This window comes from Dipodomys spectabilis, unplaced genomic scaffold (genome assembly GCF_019054845.1).
Source record: "Dipodomys spectabilis isolate Male_0828 unplaced genomic scaffold, ASM1905484v1 ptg000125l, whole genome shotgun sequence".
Taxonomy (NCBI): Eukaryota; Metazoa; Chordata; class Mammalia; order Rodentia; family Heteromyidae; genus Dipodomys; species Dipodomys spectabilis.
This window is the reverse complement of record NW_024870802.1, coordinates 18,105,002-18,112,186: the sequence shown is the minus strand read 5'-3', so window position 1 is coordinate 18,112,186 and position 7,185 is coordinate 18,105,002.

Sequence of the window (7,185 nt, the reverse complement as noted above, 5' to 3'; positions counted from 1 at the left end):
CTGAGATCTGAGGATTGTGGTTCAAAGCCAGCCTGGGCAACAGAGTCCATAAGACTCTTATCTCCAATTAACCACCAAAAAAAGCTAGAAGTCTAGCTGTAGCTCAAGTGGTAGAGCATCAGCCTGGAGTTAAAAAGCTCTGAGAAAGTGCCCAGGCCCTAAGTTTGGCCCCAGTACTGTCACAAAAAAAGAAAAAAAATGCAAAAGCTATTCTTAGTGTTAGGACCATCCACAAAAGGTAGCAGGCTGAATTTGGCCTATGGGCCAGTTTGCCAACCCTGACTTACAGAACTGAGAGTAGGAGGTACTGAGTTGTGAGACTAAGAAAACTAGCAATACGTTATATGACTAAGTGGAGAAGTTTTTGAGCATTGCAAATGTAAATCTGACCTATTAAAACAGGATTCAAAGTCATTCAGCTTAGTTTCTGTATTTGTATACATAATACACTCTTCTTCAGGATTTCTTTTTAACATGTAGAAATGGATTTTTTAAAAGGTTATTGCTCATATATGCATAGGTGATTTCATTTTTAGTTTTCAGTAAATCAAGTTTGGTGTATAATGTAATATTTACTAAGTTGTAGCATCTTAATAAGAAAATCGTTTTTCAAAAGAAAAAACAATGAGTTGGTGTTTAAGGTAGATTTATTTATTTTGCAAAGTTTGTACTGACATTGTACTTACATATTTATTAGACATAGCTTTCTTGATATTGCTATGGATTAGAAGTACTAGTGACTCCTTCACTATTTGAGACAAATCTAAAAATAAAATGTATACTCTGAACATATGGAATGGGCTAAATGTTCATGTGAGGGGGATTTATCTGCATTTTTGGCTAACCAAATAGCTAAGTCATCCTTGCCTCTTAATGTAAATTATTTTTTAAAATCTTACTACAGAGTCAGGAACGGGTGGCTCACGCCTGTAATCCCAGCTACTCGGGAGGCTGGGATCTGAGGATCATGGTTCAAAGCCAGCCTGGGCAGAAAAGTCCCTAAGTCTCTTATTTCCAATTAACCACAAAAAGCCAGAATTGGAGCTGTGGCTCAAGAGAACGCCAGCTTTAAGCACAAAAAGCTCAGGATAGCACCCAAGCCTAGAGTTCAAGTGTTAGGATCAGCAAAAAATAAGTAAAATAAAATCTTGCTATGCAAAACCATGAGCCAAGTGTAATGGATTCTTTTCATTCTTTGTATGAAGCAAATAATGACGTTTAAAATTGAAATCGGTGTTCCTTTAAAGTGGAACTCAAACTTTATTCTTCCAGTCAATTTTAAGACCCTTCTCTAAAACCTAACCTTTGCTTTGAGGCATTTTTTTTTTAACAATTATAAAAGTGAATCAAACCATCTCCATGTGTTTTGTCCCCCCATGTTCTAAAAGCAGAAGTGTCAAAAATACACTCATCAACTTTCATGTCACTGAAAACACTTCCTCAGCCACTTTACTATCCACAGAATTCAGGCTTGTTCCTTCTGCATTCATACAGCGCTACAAGCTTCCTTTCAAATCAAATAATCTCCAACAAACGCAGTACTGCCCATATTTTAAAATATTCTGGATCCAGCCTAGTACTTGTGTCCCAACTTTGTTGTACATCACATTTTGAGGTTAAAGTACAAGCTGTAATGGTTCTTAGATTTGGTGAAGGACACATTGCTTAGAAACATAAACCTCCCACTACAGTAATGTGTCACCTGCTGGGGAGTCATTCTGAGAAATGCCTTGTTAGGCAATTTCATCTTTGCTAACACCAGTGTAATTCAACAGTGCGCTTAGCTCCACTGTAACGTTTTGACCACTGTCACACACCATGCCATCCACACACAGACACCCATCCTTCCCCAAGACAGCATGGAGACACAGGCCCACACTGATGTTTGCCAGGAATATGAAAATTCTACTTAAAGCTAATCTGGATTATACAACCACACCAGTACAATAAGTGAAAGACATGTTCCTATTATTTAGAAGAAATCTAAAGTAGCCATTAGAATTATACGTATCCTTTTATACATTTTAGGCTGCAAGAAATATGGGTTAGGGGGCTGGAAAGGTGGCTCAGCATTAGAGTGCTTGCCTCGCATGCATGAGTCCCTGGGTTCCATTTCTCAGCACCACCTAAGCAGAAAAAAGCTGGAAGTGGTGCTGTGGCTCAAGTGGTAGAGCGCCAGCCTTGAGCTGAAGAGCTGAGGCCCAGAGTTCAGCTCCCATGACCCACAACATAAAAAAGAAATATGGGTTAAACTCTTACTACTAAACTCAGTAAGGAAGATGATTTAAATACAAAGCTAATTTTATTATTAAAATGAAAAGGAGCATCAAGTTGGTCGTTCTGTTGGGTGGTGTCAACTTTTAGACACAATTTTGGTCAGCTCAAGAATCCAGTGTAGTAAGTGATGCTGGAAAGGGCAGAGATTATTTGCTCCCCATGCATCTGGAACTGAGTGCTTTGTAAGACAGCATAAGCATAGCCATAAGAGAGCAGGACAGATGCGGGGAGCTGGAGGAAAGGCTGTAGGCACTAAGGACTCTATCTGAGCACTAAGTGCTGTCTGGAGGTAAGGCCTCATCTACGGGAGCACCATTACTCCAGTTGAAGATCAGAGTGAAGTCTGGACTCATCAGAAGTGAAGCTTCATGCCTCCCGGGGCGGGGCAGCGTGGGGGCGGCGGCAGCAGATCCGCCAGTCCTGCGGCCTTGCAGTTGCTGCCGCCTCTGCCGACTCCTCTTCCCCCCCATTCAACAGGCAGCTGCGCTGCGTTCGAGCCCACTGAGCTCCGTTAAACGGTCAGCGCCAACGGTCCATCCTTCCTTCCACCCGCAGGGGCCGGGCCACAGGGGACGCCCCCCCCCCCCCCATCCCGCTGCCCGGCCCTGGCCAAATTCCTAGTGGTTTCTTTTCTGACATTAGGGTGACATACCCTGTGATGGTCACATCCCTGGAGACACTGCCCAGCTGCCAAGTGGTTACAAGGGAGCTGAGGATAGGAGGAGAGGGTGACACAGGTACCATCCTGGATGTGGTCACCATTTCTGGTAACAACATGACTATTGGTCTGGAAGAGAATGAAGCAGGAGAGATGGTACCTGAGGATGTCACTGAAAGTGATATTTTATTTGATTCCACACTACTTGACCAAGGAGATATCAATGAAAGGGTACCACTGCATCCACCACAAAATGGCAAGATGGCCCTTCCACAGAGAAAGCTCGCGCTTGCTTTAATACACTAAAGAATAGAGTGGGGGAGATGTTGGAGACACGGCCTCGCGAGACCCTTCCTGAGGATTTGTACGAAGTGTTATACGAAGTGCTGTGAGCTAGATCAGGAAGGAGAAAGCTCTTGCATAAGTTCTGGCAACCGCTCTCAAGCCGGGACAGGGCAAACTCTTTGTGAATCTGATATTCTCCGTGCCCCCTCCTAATGGTGCCACAAACAACCCCTCCACACTTCTCCTATGGGAAAAACATTTGTGCCTTGTCTATCTTTTGTCACCCTTTGACCTCATATATATCTTACAACCTTTTGGCCTCGCCTATCTCCTGTAACCTTTTGGCTCATTTATCTCCTGTAAACTTTTGGCCTTGTGAACCTGTCACATGCCCCCTGACTGATGATTTACTATCTTTGTGTGTATGCCACATATTAGTAGGTAGCTTCCCTTATTAAAGTTTGTCCATATCCGCATGGTGTGGTCTACTCCCTGCCTACCAGGCACTGTATTCCCAGGTTCCACTGAGGAATCAGCACAGCTTCTAAATCCAGTGAAAGTTGCTTTTGCTGGGCCTGTGAAATAAAGCTGAGTACCCAACCCTTCGACTCTGCATCTGCGTCCTTTGCTCTCAGCCATTCCCTCCTGCAGTCAGGGCTCCAGAAAAAACAAGATCCACGATAAGCACCTTGTGGCAAAAGGCAGACTGCCTCTCAGACCTATTTTGGCAGCAAAATTGCAATTACCAATTTTAAAAAAAAATTGAACTTTATTCTTAACGTCTGCCTTACTAGCCATAGATAGGACATTTTTATTTCTTCTAGGTGAAGAATCTTACAATCCACAGCATTTTCATATAAGATTGTGATCAATGATCATGTTTTTAACCTAGAGTAAGTTTTGTGCCACACTGTCAGAAGAGTACTAAATTCATTAGGCTTGAATTTTGGAACTATTTTTAATCACCTACATAATATGTGAAATCAGAGATGATTCTGTTCTCCAAAGACATTGTTGATTGGTTGGCCATGGATGCTCAAAATAACATTTGAAAGGAAATGTGACCCAAAAGACCACACTGACGAAAGTCATGTAGAGGAGAAAGATTGATTTCCAGCAGAGCTGACAAGTCTAAGGTCTCACGAAGAGGAGAAAGTGACACTGACCTGCTCGTTGAAGGACCTTTTATAGTCAAGGGGCCAGAGGGGGGAGGAGCCTCACCTAGGGAGCAGGCACTGCCATCAGTGGTGGAGATTAGATGATTGCAAATAAATACTGAAGGGCTAGCAGAGAATTCATGCTGCTAGTCAGCAGTATTCAGATTTTTAATTTTTGTTTTTTGTCAGTTGTGGGGCTTGAACTCTGGGCCTGGATGCTGTCCCTCAGCTCTTCAGCTCAAGGTGAGCACTCTACCACTTGAGCCACAGTGCCACTTCTGATTTTCTCAGTGGTTTATTGGAGGTAAGAGTCTCACGGACTTTTCTGTTTTCTGCCCAAGCTGGCTTTGAATGGCGATCCTCAGATCTCAGCCTCTTGAGTAGCTAGGATTACAGGCCTGAGCCACTGACACCCAGCTGATGCTCAATTTCTTACTTGAGTTGAAGTCTTACAAATTTTTTGCCTGGCCATAAGCCATAATCTTCCTCATTGCCACTACCTGAATAGCTAGGATTTTTTATAGTGTGACCCACCATGTCTGGCTTTCTCTTTTGTTTGAGACAGGCTTTCCTTATGGTGCACAAGCTAGTATCAAACTTGTGATCCTCCTGCCTCAGCTCCTTGAGTGCTGTGATGACGATGATGACCATCACACATATCTCTTCACCATTTAGGGGGGAGGGGAGGAAGGTTATTTTCTTGCTATTTTGTTGAGTTCCTTAAATCTTTTTGGCTATTCCATGGGTCATGTTTTGCTCAGTTTTTAACTGACTTACCTGTGCATTTTGTATTTTCTCTCATGTGTTTAATTTTGCTTTTATTGTCACTGCTTTTAAACAATTTATATCCAAAAACTCTTTACCCCAGATGAGTGTTACAAAGTGATTCCTCATTATTTTCTTCTACTAGTTTTATTTTATTTATTTTTTGGGTCCGGTCGTGGGGCCTGAGCTCTGGGCCTGGGCGCTGTCCCTCAGCTCTTCAGCTCAAGGTTAGTGCTCTACCACTTGAGCCACAGCACCACTTCTGGCTTTTTTCTTATATGGTGCTGAGGAATTGAACCCAGGGCCTCAGGCATGAAAGGCAAGCGCTCTACCACTGAGCCACCTTCCCAGCTCCTCTTCTACTAGTTTTAGAATTGTAGGTCTAATGTTTAAGTCACTAATCAGTTGTTGTGTATTGGGGTGAGAGAGATATGGTCCAATTTCATCTTTTTGCTCATGTATGTTCACTTGTTCCAGTATCATTGATTAAACATACCCTCCTTTCCAACTGTGTGTTCTTGGCAACTTGTCCAAGATCAGTTGATCAGAAATCTATTTCTTGGCCCTCTATTCTGTTCCATTGGTCTAAATTTCATTTTGTTCCAGTAGAATTTAAGATGATTGTTAAACTGTGAGAAACTATTAAGGTTATGGCAGCCAACAGAGATAGGACTTTGTAAAATTACACTGGAGCTTTTAGTGTAATGAAATGAAGTTGGCTTGGCAGGGAGTAAAGAAAGGCATTTATTATTTATTGATTGGTAGTATTTTAAATAAAGCTAATTTAAGTGCCAAAAAAAAAAGTAAAGCTTTAAAAAGTGCCTTACTTCTAATCAAACTTTCAAAAAGGTTTCTCCCCTCGATGGCTCTGTAGACATGGGGGCTTATGCATGAATGAGGGCCTACTATAGTATGAATCAATTTCCTTTTTGCTGGGCACCTATGACTCACATCTATAATCCTAGCTACAAAGGAGGCTGAGATCTCAGCATCACAGTTCGGAATCCACCTGGACAGGTGGATCAAATGGTAGAGTGCTAGCCTTGAGCACAAAAGCTCAGGGACAGCACCCCTAAGTTCAAGCCCCAGGACCAGCATGCAAACCAAGAAAAGAAGCGACCTCAAAAATACTTTAAAAACTCATATATACTAAGCTGATAGACACACCCCACTACTTGGGAATGATAAAGAATTTTTTTTTTTTGGGTCCAGTTGTGGGGCTTGAACTCTGGGCCTGGGAACTGTCCCTCAGCTCTTCAGCTCAAGGCTAGCACTCTACCATTTGAGCTACAGCACCACTTTCGGCTTTTTTCTTTTTGCTTATGTGGTGCTGAGGAATCGAACCCAGGGCCTCACGCATGCAAGGCAAGTGCTCTACCACTGAGCCACCTTCCCAGCCCCAAGAAATTTTTTATATTCACTTATTTTACAAGAAAAGCTCTAAGCTCCACACCAAAATAATTGCTTTTACAGATATGAATCAATAGGTGTCTATTTAATTGGCCTGTTATCCAATTTTTTTTTAATTCTCACAAAAATAGGGAACAAAGAAAGCTATTTTATTCAATTATTAACAGAAAATATTTGTACATGAATTTCATAGACTAAAATGGCTATTACATAAAATATTGCTTTATAATTAATATTCATAATATGCATTTTACTTGTATGAAAATTTTTTTGGCCATGGCATGGGAGCTTGAACGCAGAACTCATACATTTACTCAGCTTTACTGACTCTACCCACTTGAGCCATAGTCCACTTCTGGCTTTCCGCTAGTGAACTAGAGATGAGGGTCTCTTGGTTTTACCTGCCTGAGTTGACTTTAAACTGGGATTCTCAGAGTAGCTAGAATTGTAGGTGTGAGCCACCAGTGCCCAGCTTGTATGAATGAAATTTAAGGAGGAAAACAAGGTCTTTGCTGGGTACCCTAGGTCCCTAAAATAGAAGAGTCTTGGATTTGGTTTCTCCCAGAGCAATTCCACTCCCATCACTGCATAGCTTATTAAGAAAACGCGCAAAACTGTTAAATGCTAGAACCA